Source organism: Meriones unguiculatus, chromosome X, assembly GCF_030254825.1.
Source record: "Meriones unguiculatus strain TT.TT164.6M chromosome X, Bangor_MerUng_6.1, whole genome shotgun sequence".
Lineage (NCBI taxonomy): Eukaryota > Metazoa > Chordata > Mammalia > Rodentia > Muridae > Meriones > Meriones unguiculatus.
This window is the reverse complement of record NC_083369.1, coordinates 73,635,092-73,656,059: the sequence shown is the minus strand read 5'-3', so window position 1 is coordinate 73,656,059 and position 20,968 is coordinate 73,635,092. Positions and strand designations below refer to the sequence as shown.

General features: G+C 38.6%; 1 non-coding gene across 1 annotated transcript; it reads left to right on the top strand.

Annotated features, from left to right (window-relative positions):
* The first annotated feature begins 1,796 nt into the window (after nucleotides 1-1,796).
* Nucleotides 1,797-1,860, top strand: LOC132650206 (small nucleolar RNA SNORD43). Its single transcript, XR_009588589.1, has one exon. It is a non-coding gene; the product is annotated as a small nucleolar RNA SNORD43 (small nucleolar RNA).
* Nucleotides 1,861-20,968: the final 19,108 nt, after the last annotated feature.

Below are 20,968 nucleotides of genomic sequence, written 5' to 3'. Positions count from 1 at the left end.
CTGGTCTAACTGGAAGTCTACATTTATAAAAATACAAATCGATCCATGTTTATCAACCTGTACAAAACTAAAATGCAAGTGGATCAAAGACCTCAAAATGAAAACAGATACACTGAATCTGTTAGAAGAAAAAGTAAGAAAGAGCCTTGAGCTTAATGGCACAGGGGACAACTTCCTGAACAGAACATCAATAGTTCAGGCTCTAAGATCAACAATCAAAAAATGGGACCTCATGAAACTGAAAACCTTCGGTAAAGCAAAGGACACTATCATCACAACAAAATGATAGCCTACAGAATGGGAAAAGATCTTCATCAACCCTACATTAGAAAGAAGGCTAATATCCAGAATATATAAAGAACTGAAGAAATTAAACACCAACAAACCAAGTAATCCAATTAAAAATGGGTACAAAGCTAAAAAGAGAATTCTCAATAGAGGAATATCGAATGGCAGAGAAACAGTTCAGGAAATGCTCAATGTCCCTAGTCATCTAAGAAATGCAAATCAAAACAACCCTGAGATTCCACCTCACACCCATCAGAATGGCTAATATTAAATTTCAAGGGATGACTTATACTGGACGGGTTGTGGAGATGAGGAACCCTCCTCCATTAGTGGTGGGAATGTAACCTTTTACAACTACTTTGGAAATCAGTTGGGCACTTTCTTAAAAAAAAAATTAGGAATAGTGCTACTCAAGATCCAGCGCTATCACTCCTGGGCATATATCTAAAAAATACTAAACCATACAAGGACATTTGATTAACTATGTTCATAGCAGCTTTATTCATAATAGCCAGAACCGGGAAACAACCTAGATGTCCCTCAGCTGAAGAATGGATACAGAAATTTGGTACATTTACACAATGGAATACAATTAAAAACAAGGAAATCATGAAGTTTCAAGGCATATGGTGGGAACTAGAAAAGATCATTCCAAGTGAGGTATCCAAGAAGCAGAAAGGCACACATGGTATATACTCATTTATAATAGGATATTGGACAAATAATATAGGATAAACATTCTAAAATCTGTACACCTAAAAAAGCTAAACAACAAGGAGGACCCTAGGGAAAGGGCTGAAACCTCACTCAGAAGGGTAAACAAGATAGACATTAGAAGTAGGAGAAGACAAGTAACATGACGAGCTTTCCACGGGGCACTTCTGAAAATTCTGCTCATCAGGGTATTGAAGAAGATACTGATATCCAAACTTTGGGCAGAGTTCAGGAAACCTTGTAGAAAAAGAGGGGTATAGAAAGACCAAGAAGGAACAGGAACTCCACAAGTATACCAAAAGTGCCAAAAATCCCTAGGTCCAGGGGGGCCTTGAAAGACCGATACTGCAACCAAGGACCATACATGGAGAGGACCTAGACTCTCTGCTCATATGAAACCCATAGGCTTCTCAGTTTCCAAGTGGGTTCCCTAGTAAGGAGAGCAGGGTCTGTCTCTTGACATGAACTCAGTGGCCAGCTCTTTGATCACCTTTCCCTGAGGCGGGGAGGGTGCAGTCTTACCAGGCCACAGAGGAAGACAATGCAGACAGCCCTGATGAAACCTTATAGGCTAGGGTCATATAGAAGGGGAGGAGGACCTCCTTTATCAGTAGACTAGGAGGAGGAGGAGAAAAGGGAGGGTAGGTGGGCCTGGGACTACTGCCAGGATACAAAGTGAATAAGTTGAAAAGAAAGAAAGGAAGGAAGGAAGAAAGAAAGAAAGAAAGAAAGAAAGAAAGAAAGAAAGAAAGAAAGAAATTCTAAACAAAACAAAACAAACAAACAGCAACAACCACAAATGATGAACTTCTGACAGGCAGACAGAAAATCTGTGCTGATTGTCACCGAAGAAAATTAAATAGACAATCAAACGAAACTGCTGTCCACAGTGGAGCATGCCTGTAATCCTAGTAGTACTTGTGAGGCAGAGGCAGGCACATACATATGAGCTCCCAGGCCAGCCTGGTCTACAAAGCAAATTCCAGGTTTTGTGGAGGTTCACTCTTTCAAAATGACTCCAGCTTTGTCAAGTTGACATACAGCTAGCTAGGGCAGTGGTCCAGGAATTTCTGTCCCCTTTCACAGTCATGGGTGATAGAGGCTTTAAGTCTAGGGGACAGTCAACATTTTCTCAAGTATTTGAAATCCACAAAGTGACTGTGGATTAAATAACTGGCTTAACGAGATACCCAGTCTAAAGCAGCAGGACCTGTGCCCAGACCTCATTCTATACTCCTGGACACACTTCTCACTTTTGTTGAACCAAGACCAACTTTAAGATTCAAGATTGCTTGGGCCTATATACCTTGGGTATCAGCATATACAGATTCCTGCTGGTCAGCAAGGTAATTATTTTAACAAGAGATTTTAATAAATCAAGTAGGTAACATTTGGCCTGACAAGAGGCTTGTGTAAATAGATTTGATTCAAATCAGGGTCTTAGAAAAGTAAGGACTGTAAGGCATTGTCATGCATAAACACTGAGATTCTACTTGTGTGTTTACTAATCACACTGTGCTCAGATTAATCTCTTTGATTTTTAAAAACTACTGTAGAAAGTCTTGTTTGAAACTCAGTTCTGTGGTCTCCTTCAACTTACTGTTGAGTGGAAATTACTGCTTAAAAGAAGCCTTTGTTTAGATACTATAGAGTTAATAATGTTCAGGTCAGGAGGTAAAAAGAGTCAGACACTAACATGAAAGCTTGAAAGAAATGATACCTATTTAATTTCATCCACATCTACAAGTGCAGAATGTGTCTTCCCCGTAGACACCAGATTGAAAATTACATAAATTGAACAAAAACTATCTCCAGATCACTACCTACATAATTGTATTTAGTGGGACTGCTGTTCTAAAGCTTGATGCAGATCTTAGGAACACTTGTCCTTCAAAATCTGAAGGTGGTATATTTATATTAGTTCTCCATGTTTAGAAAATAATTACATAATTACCAGATTTCATGTGTAAGAGTAGAAACTGAGTGAGAGGTGCAAGAGCTTCAGTGTTTGACTCTCTCTGCCTTGATATGTCTGATGTTTTGCATCATTAAGAAACACAATGATCAGTATTCAAACACTACCATGGCCAGGCAGGTAACAAAATGAGAGGAGCAAGCAGAGTGGGGACTGTGACAACCTGGGAAAGAAGGTGCCTCTTCCCAAGGGACAGACAATGCCTATGGGCAGCTACTGGATATGATACTGTCATATATTTCCACTTTAAAATTTTTAAATGCATGTAAAAACAAGCTGGGTGTAGTGGTTCACATATGTCATCAGAGCACTTGGCAGGTAGGGGAGGGTAGATCAGAAATCCAAGGCCATACTTAGACTTTGCTGCAAGAGACCCTACATGCTGGGAATTGAGACCTAGATTGTCTTTTTCTTGTCTTTTATTTTATTTAGCCTATGTTTCTTTTTCTTCTCATCGTCAGTACAGAATCTGTAACTTCCAGGGAGCTGCTTGACTCAGCCTATCTCATGCTAGGAATTCAGGACTGTGCAGCCAGAATGGTGAATTTTCTTTTAAAGAACCTTTATTTTGTGCATGTTGTGGTGTAAATATTTCATTTTCTAGGATGAATAGATACACAGTGGATAATGGCAGTTTTGCCCAAGACTGATGACCCATATTTGATTCTAAGGGGTCATACAGAAGGACAAAACCAACTACATAAGTTGTCATCTGTCCTTCACATGTGTGCACTTTATCATAAACGAAAAAGAGAAAAAAATATGCTTGAATAAATGTTTAATTTACCCAGTAATCAGGAGGTTGGACCACGATCCTTGCTAACTGAACATTAGAAATGCTTGGGTGTTTTTTTATCAGTTCATCTTGTGTGAACATATGCTATGTGTATTGGTTTGAGTTTGCTTTCTGTTGCTGTGATAAAACACCATGAGCAAAAGCTACTTGGAGAGTAAGGGGTTTATTTCATCTCAGAGCATACTGTCTACTGTTGCACAAAGTTAGGATGGAAACTGGAGGCAGGAACTGAAGCAGTGGCCATGAAGAAATGCTGCTTAGTGTCTCCCTCCTCATGGCTTGGGCAGCCTACACTTATATCCTGCAGGATACCCTGAAAAGGGTGATCCTTCCCACAGAGGGAGAGACCCTGGCATATCAATCATTAATTAGGGAAATGCCAACAAATTGCTTATAGGATGGAGACATTTTTCAATGGAGATCTCCGCTTTCCAAATTTTTCTAGCTTATATCTAGTTACTACCACCACCACCACCAACAAAAACTCATCAACACAACTATCACTTTGTCCATTTCAAATAGAGTTGAGAAACAAAACAGAACAAAATCACAAGCAAACAAAAAAAGCACAAAAAATTCTCTCAGAGTTTGTGTGGATATGAAATCCCAGTGTGGCTAGACCAAGGTCTGTCTGGGTAAATGCTGTCTTTCCCTATGGATTGTCCTTGCCCCTCTTACACATCTGTGGTCCAATATGGTCAGGGTGAGGATGAAGAAGTCATAACAAGGGAAAAGAGACTGTATGGGTGAGTGCACACCTACTGCATCGCTTGACAAGCTTCTGTGATACTAAAAGCCTATGGATGGTCACTCGGTGATGTCACCCACAGAAGGAGACCTTGTCATTCTGTTTAAAGGGCATTTCCTTGATGACTGCCACGCATACTGTACTACTCCACAAGACAAATGAGGCAAAGAAGCTGAAAATATTTTTTAAATCATTTGCTATGCCTCCCACACATTTTCTTTAGTTCTCAATCCTGATTGCTTCTGAATAAATCCATTTCTCGTGCAAAATTTGTAATTTCCATGATTGTTATATTTCATGGTAGGGAAATTAGTCCTTTAGTAGCATTTTTCCACTGGATGAAAGTACAGATAAATGCTTGACACACAAAAAATAGATGAAGTAACAAACATATTAAATAAATAACAAGTTTTGCTTCATCAAAAAAAAAATACAAGTGCTTAGGGATAAAGATGTAATAACATGTTGGTAGAGAAAATATGCATCTGCAAGCAGCTCCTGGTCAGGGGCATCACACCAGGTCTCCTGCACAATCTCAGAGAGAGCTGGAGTCGGTCCCAGGAGGATCACCACCACTAGGCTCTGGCTGACCCTGCCTTCTCCACATCTGCTCTCTTCTCTTCCTAAACTATCTCTACAAGGTGAGGAAGATGGATTTGTTTGGGATAGTAATTGGGATTAATCAGAAATTAATTATTATTAATTATTAATAATTAATTATTTAATAATTATTCCATTAAATAATTAGTCAAAAAACACATGGTGTCCCAGGTTATAATAATATAAATCATCACATGCAATATTTTATATTAAAATGTTACCTGCAATATTTTATTCTAATGTTACCTGCAATAATATATATTAATATAAATTAAATTAAGTATTATATTTCACAGAAGATCCTGGGGTCTCAGTCTTCTAATTCTTTGAGGGGCTGAGGGCTGACACAGGGCCCAGTGCATGTCTAGAATGTGGGGGCCTGGCTCCTGTCCAGAACACTGAAAAATATTCCCTGGACAAATGTGCAAACATTGCATGCTTTAATTCTCTCAATAGACTGTACCATACCATACCATACCATACTATACCATACCATACCATACCATACCATACCATACCATACCATACCATACCATACCATACCATACCACACCACACCACATCCCACCACATCATACCACGCCATACCACACCATACCATACCATTACCATACCCCACCACACCATAGCATAACACAGCATACCATACCATGCCATAGCATACCATAACATAAGACAGCATAGCATACCATACCACAACATACCTTAACCATAGCATACCACACCAATAGCATACCACACTATACAATACCAAAACACAGCACAACATACCATACCATATCATATCATATCATATCATATCATACCATACCAAAGCATACCACAGCATACCATACCATATCATATCATACCATACCATATCATACCATACCATAGTATACCACAGCATACCATACCATAGCATACCACAACACAACACAATATACCACATCACACCACACCACAACATACCATACCATAGCATGCCATACTCTACCATAATCTGGAGGATATTAGCAACATTTTCAAGCAGATGTACTGGCATGCTCCAGACAATTATAATGCCACATTTTCTGTGTGGCTTTACTTGGCACTTCAAAACAGCAGGACAGCAGGGGGATCAACCATGTTGACACTATGCTTTCTCCATTCCCAACAATCTCTGCCTAAACAAGTTTACATCAACATTATAAGAGATGAGTTCTGCCTGTGAACTAACCATGTATTCAATCTGACCCTGTAAGTTATGTGCCATGGTACATGTGCCCATTCTGTACAGTGAGCCTTCTGATTTCATTTTCTATGCACACAGACCACAGGCTTCAAAATCTCTTTGAGGCAGCTGCAGAGATGGCCCAAGGATTAAGAACATTTGCTGTTCTTGAGGACCTGAATTCATTTCCTAGCACCCATGCCTCATGGCTTACAATCACTTGTAACTCCAGTTATGGGACATCAAATATAGGTAGGTGTGCACCACACACACAGAGAGAGACATCTGGCAAACACATACATCTGGCAAACACACACACACACACACACACACACACACACACACACACACACTTTCAAAGAAATCTGTTTTAAAGAGTCATTTTGGGACATGGTGAGACAAACACAACAGTACAACCTCAGTAACAGGGCAAACATGCCCTAGACCTGAAGGAGCATTCGAGAAACCATGTTGTCAAACAGCTTTCTGTTGCTTATTCACCTGCAGTTTGTCCTCCGTCACACCCATTAATAATGCCAGATGTTTCCTGAGAGAAAAATGACATATGGACAGTGTTTGGCATCACAGATGAAGTAAAGCATGTAAAAGACTCTTTAAGTTTATTAAAATGTTTGTTTCACTCTCCTACCCTCTAAGACAGTCAATTTCTACAGGCCAGTTTAATACTTCAGCAAGGTGCTATCAATAGACATAAACCCTAAGCACATATCTAATATGTAATTTAAAACATTAATATAGACAGCAAAAGCCTCTAAAGAAATGCTCCCAACACTGGGTGTGGGGGAGCATAAGACAGCCTCCAAATATATACAATACAAAAGAAGAACCACAAACACACACACACACGAAGAACCTTTGTGAGGATGTTTGCCATGGTGGAAAGATAAACACAAATAAAAGAAGATGAGTTCTTGGAAATTACCTGAGGATACCTTAAGTTCAGTTTATACATAATGATGTCCAACATGGTGATCATTATGAGGAGCAAATTATGGTACATTTGCCTCATTTAGTGTGTTTGCTTCTGTGTGAATGTGTGAGAGAGTATGTGTGCCTGTGTGCGTGTGCTTGTGTGTGTGTGTGTGTGTGTGTGTGTGTGTGTGTGTGCGCGTGTGCATGATTGCACATGACCACAATGTAATTGTGGAAATCAGAGCAAGGCTTGAAGGACTTGGTTCTCTCTGGATCCCAGGCTAGCATTAGCCTTTACCTGCTAAGCCATTCTGTCAGTCCCAGGAAATGAAGTGTTAAAATCGCATCAGGCATAAAATGAAGGTTATACAACCTTTCAATGCTGGCCACACAGTTCTGAATTACCAGCATGAGGTTCTCTACAAGTTCCAGGCCATCCTGGCCACAGAGTGAAGCCCTCTATAAGAAAATTAGAATAAAAACAAAACAACAGAACAAAACCCAGGACTAAAGCTTTGGTGAAAGGGTCTCCTGGGGAGTGGGTTGGCTTTAGTCACATAACTGAGGATGACCTTGAATGTCAATGCTAGCTTCCTCTATGTTCAAGGGCTCGGACAACACACATGTCTGCTTTGATAAACATAGGTTATTTTTTTCTGTGATGAGATTGGGTTCTTCTCTGTAGCTCAGGCTCTGGGAACTCGGTTGGCCTTCTCCATGCTGAGATTACAGGGAGAAGCCACTATGGCCAACTCTGGCCTTACCTTTATAGACAACTGTCTTTAGGCGGGACACAAAAAATGTTCAGAAAAAACGCCAAAACAGCAATGAAGAAAAATGTGCTGATGTGTTTACAATTAGCAAATATAAAGCAAAAATATACACTTTGTACACACTTAGCAACATTTTAAACAAAGACATAATGTCACCCCATATTATACCAACCACACCTCAGTTTCTTGGATCTGTCCTAACAGAACCTTACTTAGATCCATGGACACTGACAAAGGTTTTGACTTGGTCCACCTAGACCCTACATGAGAACAGTTCCTCTTCCAGTTTGCATAGATCCCACTCCCATCCCAGAACACCAGGACAGTAAGGCAAGGCTCTGGCAGGCTGGCTTTTGTGGGTGGCTTCTAGTTCTAAAGGGCAAAGTGGAGGCAGATGAGATTACTCAACAAATAAACATGCTACCCTGCTAACCTGGTTTTGAACTTCAGACCCACACCTCCGAAGGAGAGAACCAAGTCATTCAAAGCTGTCCTCTGACTTGCAGACATGAGGCACAGATCCTCCCCCCAAGAAAAGACCCTCAGACAAAAACACTTTAAAAAGTAATCAAAACTGTGCAATAAGTAAAGACAAGAAGGACAACTGCCAGAGAGCCTGAGGCCTCTCTGTACCAGCTTGCTCCTCCTCTAATGACCTGAGGCCACATAATCTGCTTACCTTTCTTCAGCACGGAGATAGTGATTTTTCTGGAAAATGCACTCCAGGTCCTGCAGCTGCTGCTCAGTAAACCTGTGATGGAGGCGGCGGCAGGGCACCAGCACTGGCATAGGCTGGACCGTGGACACCAAAACTGGCAAAGGTTGTGCAGGGGGCCCTGCAGTTGGCATGGACTACATACAGGCCATGCAGACCAGCATTGGCTGTGCACCACATGCTGGCATATGTGGCATGCGCGGCACCCTAACTGGCTTAGTCTGGGCATGGAGTACAGAAACTGGCATAGGCTGGACATGGGGCACAGGAATAGGCATAGGCTGTGCCCAGGGCACAGTAAATAGCATACACTGTATTTTTGGCATATTGAATGTCATAAGCTGTACATGGGACACAGGAACAGACATAGGCTGAAGCCAGGCATAGTGACTGGCATTAACTGTACCTGGTGCCCAGTAATTCATATTGGCTGTACATTTTTCACAGTAACAGGCATATGCTGTTCCCTGGCACATTAACTGGCACAGGCTGTATGTAGAGCATAGGAATGGTCACAGACTGTACACCAGGCACTTTCATTGACATTCACTGTGCACATGGCACCCTATGTCACACTCAGGTGTCAGGTCTTTTCTCCCACTATGCTATTTGGGATTTAGCTAAGGCCATTAGGCTTGCGCAGCAAGTACCTTTATGAATGGACACATCTGATTATCTCTGTTGTTTTAGAAGCTGGCATTTTGCTTTTACACTTCTGCGCTTTCAATTGCTTTAGGGTAATGAGACTTGAATGCATATTCTCAATCTCTTATCTGTAATCCGGGCAACTAAAATTTTTACAAAAGCAAATCACAAAGGATGCCAACCTACATAGTGCAATGAGAGAAGTTTCATGCATGGTATGCTGATTTTGTAAAACATTTATATTCTTTTTATATCTTTAAAGTGGGGAAAAAAAGAATCTTAGTCTTTTAGAGTAACAATGAGAAAATGAATGAAGAAAGTGAAGTGTCATGGTGTACCTACAAAGAACTGCCAGAACATGGATCCATCCAGTCCTCATTGACAGGCAGAGAGAGGATTTATTGTTTAATCCTTACCTCAGTGACTTTGCTTTATGCCAATGCAAGATGTATGAAATTAAATGAGCTTGAATTTTTACTAGTTTTTAATGTGCACCAAAGCTATGTCATTATCAGATACCACGAATCTGGGTAGTGTGGTATATCAACAGGCATACTTATACCAGACAGAGTTTGGGTTCATTGTGAAGGAGTCTGGGATCATAGATCACTCGATGGTGTGAGGTTATCTTGCTCTTTACTCCACCAGCCAATATTTCTCATTTGAAGCCAAACTTTTGTTCAATAGTTTCAATATTAATTCGATTGATTTTCCTTTTTTATTAACTTTCAGGATAGCAATTGCACTGGGTAACAAAATGCATCAATTCAGAGATAACAGCAGCAGTGCTTAATTTTTGAACCATGAGCTGATAATACCACCAAATCCTTAAAAAAAAAGTCTAGAGATGCACAAGAATTGTTCGCAATTTAAAGATGAATGTAATAGAAAATGAAACCTCCTCTTGCCTAGAAGAACTTGGTAATTATACGTATGCCCAAATCCATTAATCAATCACCCTAATTCTTTACAAATCAGGAAAAGAGTTATAGAAACTACACTTGTCAGTGTGTATTTCCTAGGTGCAAAGTAGTATTCCAATGAGTTCCAATAAACAAAACAAGCTTATGTAAGTAAGCATGTAATAAATAGGACATCCTTATAAGAACATTCATAATTTATCTACACGTAAATCTGAGGTAGGCACTGGATATATTTGCCAAATATAACTGCCATAAAGTGGAACTTATAGTACTTATTTTTCTTTGCCCTTTTTTATTGAATTTTTTTGAAATTTCAAATATGAATCTTGCATTTACATCATTTTCACACCTCTATCTCCTCCTTCTGCCCAGTGTTATCCAACTCTCTCTCATTTAGGACTTCTTTTTACATTATGGTTTTAGACACACACACACACAAAGACACACACACACACTTTATGTATATAAATACAACTTTGTGAGTTTACTTAGTGTTTCTCACTTACACGTCTGTAGGGCATTTGGATAGCCCAACAGGGTGTTCCTCACTGGAAAAGGCTGAATTTCCCTCTCTCAGCAGCCATTGTCCAAAGCTCTTCATCTACAGGTGGGGCAGGCTTTGTGCGATATATCCACACTGAAATTTTAACTGGTATTGTCTTGTTTGGGTTGACCATACTGTTGCAGTTTCATGTGAGTGGCTTCCCTGTCATGGATAAAAATCAAAGTCTTTTAGCAGAACTTCTGTGCCTCTGGCTTTTGCAATCTTTTTACTCTTAGTGTTTAGGCCAGCTGTCAGAAAGGTAACTCCTTGAGCAGTATGATACCCTATCAGCTTCAGAATTTGGAGAGAAATCACCAAGCAGTTATGGGGCAAGTATAATTCTTGGGGGATAAATGAGAAAAACTGGTACTTTTTAATGGCATAGGATTGATTTTTGCAATTAAAAGTCATTAAAAATTCTAGAAGATGTTAGTTTAATATTTGTACTTGTTACTAAGTTGCTAAGTTACTTTTGAGAACAAGAACAGGTAAGACCTTAAGAGAATGGGTCTATGACAGAGATGTTGCCTATTTGAAAAGGTGTTTACAACGGGTATTGACTAATCATATATGGAACTTTGCATTTTGTGTTAGCCACATTATTATTCAAATATAAAGAATTTCATGTGAATAGTCTCTTTAACCTACTACATCATTAATATTTTTAAAATAATAAAGACTAATTGTAATATTGTACTATACTCGTTCATTTATGATCATAGTCTTGTTGAAATGCACTTATACATATTATCCAAAATGATATTTTACATTTTTTTTGTAGTAAGTCTTTGAAGTCATATGTTTTACTCTTTAGGAAAATATAATTTGGTACTAGTCAGAGCCCAAGTACTCAGTAATAACTTGTGTGGTGTCTGCCATATTGGTCAATGTAGAGCTAAGTTTTTGCCCCTCAAAAGCAGCCCCAATAGCATCTTCTGGAAGTTTTCTTGAATCAGAGCACCTGGGTCTACTAAATTAGGATCACTTTAATAAGGTCTGGTGACCTGAAATCCTGAGTGAATGTGTTGACTTGAGCACACTATGTAAAAGAACCCAGTGCCTCAGACCCATGGGAATGGAGAAACCTGGTCAGACTCGGAGTAATCAAAGTCTTCCTTTGGTCTTTGTGCAGATGTATACAGTGTAGACCAGAAAGCAAAGACCATGTCTTCCTCCTCTCCTATGTTTGCAACCTGAGACTGCACCCCTATTCATCTTATCTGTCCATGAATCTTTCTCTTCTTTCCTTATTGCTTCCTCGCCCATCAGTTTCCAGGATCCAGCCATGTAGAACATATCAATAAGGCCCCCATGTAGTTTCAATTCACATTAACCATTTGGATGGCTGGATGGCATTCAGCTTTTCTTAGGACCAAAGTTGTGTTTTATTCAGTTTTCATTCTACTAGTTTAAAGCCTTTTTTGTAACTTCACTCTGATTCCCATCCATTGTCAGAAAATTGAATGAGGGTTTTATTCTTTTCTTAGAATCTCTTGTCCATTTTACCTCATGGTTTTGTTATCTTGGACTAAGGAAATTAGGAGACCATTCTAATAGTGTGCATTATAAATTTACCTTCACCGCCTTAAAAAAACATCCTTTTATAATATTATATAGACAAATCATTTTATTTCTAACCCATTTGTTATTTCAATTCGAATCATCTCTTTATCTTTTTTACTTATCTTTTTTTCCAGAGGTGAGAAATCAAATTGCTTTTCATTTTTAAAGCCAAGCAAATACTGACAAATCACCAAAGGAAAAAAGTCCATCATATTTATTCTCTTCTTACTTACTTTTCTTCCTTTTCTTTATATTTGAAAGCCTATACAATCCACATAGTAACTTTAAGATACCTACACATCAACCTCAATTATACTATGTAAGGGCTGTATGTTGTATAGTCACTAATTCTTCTGAGCTTTATATTCCTGCCTGCAAACACTTTAGTTTTGAGTATTAGGTGAAATACCATATATGGAATGCTAAGTATACTGCCTGGTATGAAGAACTAAATGTTAAGTATTGTACTAACCTGATAATATTAAGTATAGTAATCACTCCCAGGATTTCTTTCTGATAAAACCTCTCTCTTATTCCTGGTTACGTCCCAAGTTGCATCTAACCATGTAATCTTTGTTAAAAGAATAGTGTCTAATTTTTGAACAGCTGTCTTTTACTTAGCCCCATACTTCTATTCTCACTGCTTGAAACTTGTTGCTCTCTATCCCTATTCTAGTGTCTCTTGTCAAATATGTTAGTTGATATTGTCATGCTTCTTCAATTATATAGGATCTGCTTTAAATCTGAGAGGTTGAATTTTACAGTTGTCATTATGTAAGATATTAGATAAAACAAACATGAAAATGACATATAATGTACCAACTGTCATTTCTTAAAGTACTATAATCCAGTGCTCTGACCCAATATTAAATCATTTTCTTCATTTCTTTTATTAATCATATCACTCTTAATTATGGTTTTTAAAAAAAAAATTAAAGAAAGAATTTCACAAATATTCCCAAGAAACATAAGAATTCCTGAATTAGTAATCATTATCATATGGCATTTTCTAGAGTGTGTCTACATTTGAAGGTAATGAACTGCTTCACACTTGGCTCATGACATACCCCCACCCCCCAAATTTCCTTTGAAAATTGAGTCAGAGCTCCATTTTCAGCTGCCTTGAGGTGGTGCTGAAATCATTCTGCCATTTCAGAGGTTTAGAAAGACTTTCTTCAACAGCAGAAAAAAATCTAATTATAAAGTCTAATAAGGAAATCTATGCCTATGAGTACCATGGAGCTGATGCTGAGCTAGATGAGTGCACTTCAGAATTAAAATGTGATGGTAAATCATTTAGCTTCAGGGAAAAGGACCAGCAAAGGCTTAGAGCACAATGTGAGGATCAATAGTGGAAGAATAAAATAATTGAATTAACAAATCCTCAGGACAAATAGATTGAAGGGAACTCTGGGAAACAAAGCTCTGAATAACTTACAAAAGTTAACAGGACCTACTACAGGAAAAATGGGCCTACATATTTTGGAATCTGGTGTAGAAATAGTATAGAATGGCACAGAAAATACCTTATCCTACACAGTGAAATTGTTATTGCTGTTGCCTTGACAACCTAAGACTGATTATCTTTGTTTTAGGAGTGTTCAGTACCCTAATTCAGAACTGTGTAATGAAAGAAAGCAAATGTTTATTTCAATTTTTTGTGCCAACCATTTGGAAGTTCAGTGATTTGGTTATGGTAATTAAGTTCAATTCCTCACCCAATAATTGGAGACAAAATAATGCATATGTATTAGGACTGTATTGCTAAAATTATATAATGTTGAGGCTGATGAAATGCCTCAGTGGTTATGAATATGTATTGTTCTTAGAAAAGAGTTGAACTTGGAAGATCCAAGATGGCGGTGAACAGCACGGACTGTATCTAAGGGGCAGAGGATATAAAACTCTGAAGTTGTGAGTGGAGAGGCAGCTGAACCCAGAACATAGACATTGAGGCTTCCTGGGAGAACATAGACATTGAGGCTTCCTGGGAGAAGGGGACAAACCCTGAGCTGAGAACATTAGGATTCAGGTTAACCATGGACTTCTCTGAGGACTTCTCCTGGGGACTCAATTCTCAGGTACTTCCCCTTGATGGGGCTCACTACTCAATGATGGAAGCAGTGGCAGAGGCAGCGCTGGAGGCAGCAGAAGCATCCCTGCAATGCCCGCAGCTCCTAGCACAGAGCACAGTGCCGACACTCCACCAGGCTAACCAGGTTCATGGCTCCCCAGGGCCTTCCAGAAGTCATCTGTTCCAGGAGCCTCCTAGTTCTGCAGTGGTGGCTGGACTCCCAGTGGACCACAACACCAGCCCCCAAGTTCTGCGGCAACATAGGGATTATTGGGACAGCATTATCAACACTGAAGACTCTGCTCTGCAGGTCTACCAGTGAAGTCCAGGCAAAGAACTCCTAGAGCCCAGACAGATCTGAATACTGTTATCTATCAACATCAGTTGACGCAACTCTCCAATAAAAAGACACATACTTACAAAATGGTTGCATAAACAGTATCCAACATTCTGCTGCATCAAGGAATACACCTCGAGAACAAAAATAAATGCTACCTCAGAGTAAAGGGCTGGAAAAAATATTTTTCAAGCAAATGGACCCAGAAAACAAGCTGGGGTAGCTATCCTACTACCTAATAAAATAGAATTTCATCTAAAATTAATCTAAAAAAGATGAGGAGGGGCACTTTATTCTCATCAAAGGAAAAGTCCACCAGGAGGACTGCACAATTCTGAACATCTATGACCAAAATACAGGAGTGCCTACATTTGTAAATGAAACATTATTAAAGCTCAAATCGCACATCTATCCCAACACCTTGATAGTGGGAGAATTCAACATTCAACTCTCATGAAGGGACAGATGATCTACACATAAGCTAAATAGAGAAATAAAGGCACTTACAGAAGTCCTAAATCAAAACTACCTAATAGATGTCTACAGAACTTTTCACCCAAAATCCAAAGAGTATACCCTCTGTTCAGTATCTCATGGAACCTAATCCAAAATAGACCATACAGTTGGTCACAAAGCAAGCCTCAAGAGATACAAGAAGATTGAAATAATCCCTTGTATTCTAAAGGACCACCATAGACTAAATCTGGACTTCAACAACAACAGAAATAGCAAAAAGACTATGCACACAAGGAAACGGAACAATTCCCTACTCCGTGACAGATGGGTTAGGGTAGAAATAAAGAAAGAAATTAAAGACTTCCTAGAATTCAATGAAAATGAAGGCACAAAATATCCAAACTTATGGGACACAATGAAAGCAGTGCTCAGAGGAAAATTAATTGCACTAAGTGCCTTCAAGAAGAAATTTCAAATACCTCATACAAGCAAATTAATGGCCCAACTGAAAGTCCTAGGAAAAAAGGAGCAGACACACCCAAGAGGAGTAGACGACTGGAAATAATCAAACTCAGGGCTGAAATCAATAAATTTAGAACCAAGTAAAACATTTCAAAGAATCAATGAAACCAAGAGCTGGTTCTTTGAGAAAATCAACAAGATAGACAAACCCTTAGACAAACTAACTAAAAGGCATAGAGAAACTATCCAAATCAGCAAAATCAGAAATGAAAAGGGGAATATAACAACAGAGACTGTGGAAATCAAAACAATAATTAGGTCTTACTACAAAAGCCTGTATGCCACAAAATTTGAAAATCTAAAAGAAATGGACAATTTTCTTGATAGATTTCATCTACTAAAATTAAGTCAAGATCAAGTAGAAAGATTGAATAGTCCAATATCCCCCATGGAAATAGAAGCAGTCATCAAAATCTCCTTTCCAAAAAAAAAAAGCCTAGGGCCAGATGGTATCAGTGCAGAATTCTACTGACCTTCAGAGAAGAGCTAACTCCAATTAACTTCAAACTATTTCACAAAATAGAAACAGAAGGAACATTACCAAACTCATTCTATGAAGCCACAGTCACATTGATACCTAAACCACACAAAGACCCAACAAAAAGAAAACTTCAGACCTATCTCTCTTATGAACATTGATGCAAAAATACTCTATAAAATACTGGCAAACTGAATCCATGAATATATAAAAGGCATCATCTACCATGACTAAGTAGGCTTCATCCCAGGCATGCAGGGGTAGTTCAATATATAGAAATCCATCAGTGTAAATCCACCATATAAACAAACAGAAGGAGAAAAACCACACGATCATCTCCTTAGATGCTGAAAAAGTATTTGATAAAATCCAACACCCATTCATGTTTAAAGTCTTAGAGAGATCAGGGATACAAGGCACATACCTAAACATAGTAAAAGCAATATACAGCAAGCCTGTAACCAATATCAAACTAAATTGAGAGGAAATTAAATCTATTCCACTGAAATCAGGGACAAGGTAAGGATTCCCATTCTTGCCATATCGCTTCAACATAGTACTTGAAGTCGTAGCTAGAGCAATAAGACAACTAAAGGAGATGAAGGAGATTCAAATGAGCAAGGAAAAAGTCTAAATCCCACTATTTGTCGATGATATGAGAGTATACATGAGAGACACCCAAAATTCAACCAGAGAACTCCTTCAGATGATATAGCTAAAAAAATAAAACAAAACAAAAACAAAAACAAAATAGAAGCCATCCTGTATTCCAAAGACAAAAGGGTTCAGAAAGAAATTAGGAAAACAACACTCTTCACAATAGCCACTAATAACATAAAGTAACTTGGTGTGAATTGAACCAAGGAAGTAAAAGACCTGTTCGAAAAAAATAAATAAACAAACAACAAAAAAAAACCAAAAATCAAAAAAAAAAAAAAAAAACTTTAAGACTCTGAAGAAAGAAATTAAAGAAGCTATCAGAAGATGGAAAGATCTCCCGTGCTCATGGATCTGTAGTATTAATGTAGTGAAAATGGTAATCCTGCCAAAAGCAGTCTACAAATTCACTGCAATTCCCATCAAAATACCAAAGAAATTCATTACAGAACTTGAAAGAAAAATTCTCAACTTCATAAGCAAAACCAAGAAACCCAGATTGCCAAAACGATCCTGTACAACAACTGATCATCTGGAGGTATCACCATCCCTGATCTCAAGCTGTACTACAGCAATAGTAATATAAACTGCATGTTACTGGCATAGAAACAGAATGATTTATCAATGGAATCAAATAGAAGACCCAGAAATAAAACTCACAAACCTATGGAAACTAAAACCACACAATGGAAAATGACAGCAACTTCAACAAATGGTGTTGGTCTAACTGGATGTCTACTTGTAGAAAAATGTAAATAGATCCATATTTACCACTCTGCACAAAACTAAAGTCCAAGTGGATCAGACCTCAAAATAAAACCAGACACTCTAAATCAATTAGAATAAATAGTGGGGAAGAGCCTAGAACTCATTGGTATAAGAAAAAATTTCCTGAACAGAACACCAACAGCAAAAGCTCTAAGATCCACAATCAACAAATGGGACCTCATGAAACTGAAATGCTTCTGTACAGCAAAGGATACTGTCGTCAAAACAAAATGACAGCTTACAGACTGGGAAAGGATCTTTACCAACTCTATATTGACAGAAGGATAATATAAAGAATACACAAAAACTAAAGAAGTTAAAAAGATACAAATCAAGTAATCCAATTAAAATGGTAAACAGAGCTAAACAGAATTCTCTGCAGAGGAATATAGAATGGCAGAGAAACACTTAAAAAATCTTCATAATCCTCAGTCATCAGGGAGATACAAATCAAAATGACCCTGAGATTTTACCTGACACCCATCAGAATGGCTAAGATCAAAAGCTCAAGTGACAATACATGTGGGATAGTATGTGGAGAAAAGTGAACACTCCTTCATTGTTGGTGGGAATGTAAACTTGTACACCTATTTTGGCAATTGATCTGGCACTTTCTCAGACAATTAGAAATACTTTTTCCTCAAGATCCATCTATACCACTCCTAGGCATATATCCAAAAGATGCTCAAGTACACAACAAAGACATTTGTTCAACCATGTTTGTAGCAAATTTATTTGTAATAGCTAGAATCTTGAAACAACCCAGATGTCCCTCAACAGAATAATGGATACAGAAATTGTGGTACAAATACACAATTAAATACTACTCACTAATTAAAATCAACGAAATCGTGAAATGTGCATGCAAATGGTGGGAACTAGAAAAAATCATCCTAAGTGAGGTATCCCAGAAACAGAAAGACACACATGGTATATACTCACTTATAAGTGGATACTAGACATATAATATAAACCTATAAAAATCTGTACCCCTGAAAATCTAAGCAAGAAGGAAGATCCTGGGTAAGATGATCAATCCTCACTCAGAAAGACAAATGGGATGGACATTGGAAGAAGGAGAACAGAACACCCAGAAGGAAACCCACACACTTATGGAGACCTGAATTTTGACAAAGATGACAAAAACATACAATGGAAAAAAGATAACATCTTCAACAAATGGTGCTGGTCTAACTGTATATCTACATGTAGAAAATTGAAAATAGACCCATAGTTATCACCTGCACAAAATTATAGTCCAAGTGGATCAAAGACCTCAACATAAAACCAGACACATTAAATCGGTTAGAAGAAAAAGTGGGGAAGACCCTAGAACTCATTGGTACAGGAGACAACTTCCTGAACAGAACACCAACAGCACAGGCTCTAAGAGCAACAATCAATAAATGAGACCTCATGAAACTGAAAACTTCTGTAAACAAAGGACACTGTCATCAAAACAAAACCAATGCTTACAGGTAGGGAAAGAATCTTCACCAACCCTTTATCTGACAAAGGGCTAATATCCAGTATATATAAAGAACTAAAGAATCTGAAAAGCAATAAACCAAGTAATCCAATTAAAAATGGGGTACAGAGCTAAAGAGAGAATTCTCAATATCGAATGGCAGAGAAACACTTAACAAATGCTCAACCTCATTAGCCATCAGAATAATGCAAATCAAAACGGCCCCTGCATTTCACCTTACAACCATCACAATGGCCAAGATCAAAAACTCAAGTGACAACACATCCTGGAGAGGTTGTGGAGAAAGGAGAACACACCTCCACTGTTGGTGGGAATATAAACTTGTACAACCAGTCTGGAAATCAATCTGGCAGTTTCTCGGATAACTAGGAATAGCACTTCCTCAAGATTCAGCCATACAACTCCTAGGCATATATCCAAAAGATGCTTAAATACTCAAAAAGGACATTTGCTCAACCATGTTTGTTGCAGCTTTATTTGTAATAGCCAGAAGCTGGAAACAACCCAGATGCCCCTCAACTGAAAAATGGATACTGAAATTGTGGTACATCTACACGATGGAATATTACTTAGCAATGAAAAACAAGGAAATCATGAAATTTGCAGGTAAATGGTGGGAACTGAAAAGGATCAACCTGTGTGAGCTGTCCCAGAAATAGAAAGCCACACATGGTATGTACTCAGTCATATAGACAGATAATATATGATAAACCTACTAAAATCTGTACATCTAAAGAAACTAATCAAGAGGGAGGACCTTTACTAAAATGCTCAATTGCCATCCTGAAAAGCAAAGAGGATGGGCATCAGAAGAAGAAAGCAGGAAACAATTTAGGAACCTGCCACAGAGGGCCTCTGAAAGGCTCTGCCCTGCAGACTATCAAAGCTGACACTGAGACTTATGGCCAACTCTTGGGTAGAGTGCATGGAATCTCATGAAAGAAATGTGAAATAGTAAGATCTGGAGAGGACAGGAACTGCACAGGCGAGCAACAGAACCAGAAAATTTAAACACAGAGGTCGTTCCAGAGACTCACACTCCAATCAAGTACCATGCATGGAGATAACCTAGAACCCCTGCACAGATGTAGCCCATGGAAGTTTAGTTTCCAAGTGGGTTTTATAGTAATGGGAACAGAAACTGCCTCTGACATGAACTGATTAGCCTGCTCTTTGATCACCTCCCCCTGATGGGGGAGCAGCCTTACCAGGCCACAGAAGATGACAATGCAGCCACTCCTGTGAGATACTATAGACTAAGTTCAGAAGGAAGGAGAGGGGGAATTCCCCTATCTGTGAAATTGGGAGGGGCATGTGTGAAGAAGCGGGAATGGATTAGTAAGGGGTTTATGGGGGGATAGAAGGTGAATAAAGCATAACTAATAAGAGTTTAAAACAAGAGAGAATATCATCAAAAAACAAGAAAGCAAGAAAGAAAGCAAGAAAGAAAGCAAGAAAGCAAGAAAGAAAGGAAGGAAGGAAGGAAGGAAGGAAAGAAGGGAGGAAGGAAGGAAGGAAGGAAGGAAGGAAAGAAAGAAAGAAGGAAAGAAAGAAAGAAAGAAAGAAAGGAAGAAGGAAGGAAGGAAGGAAGGAAGAAAGAAAGGAAGGAAGGAAGGAAGGAAGGAAAGAAAGAAGGAAAGAAAGAAAGAAAGAAAGAAGGAAGGAAGGAAGGAAGGAAGGAAGGAAAGAAAGAAAGAAAGAAAGAAAGAAAGAAAGAAAGAAAGAAAGAAAGAAAGAAAGAAAGAAAGAAATTCTGCATGGAAAAATGGCATTCATCT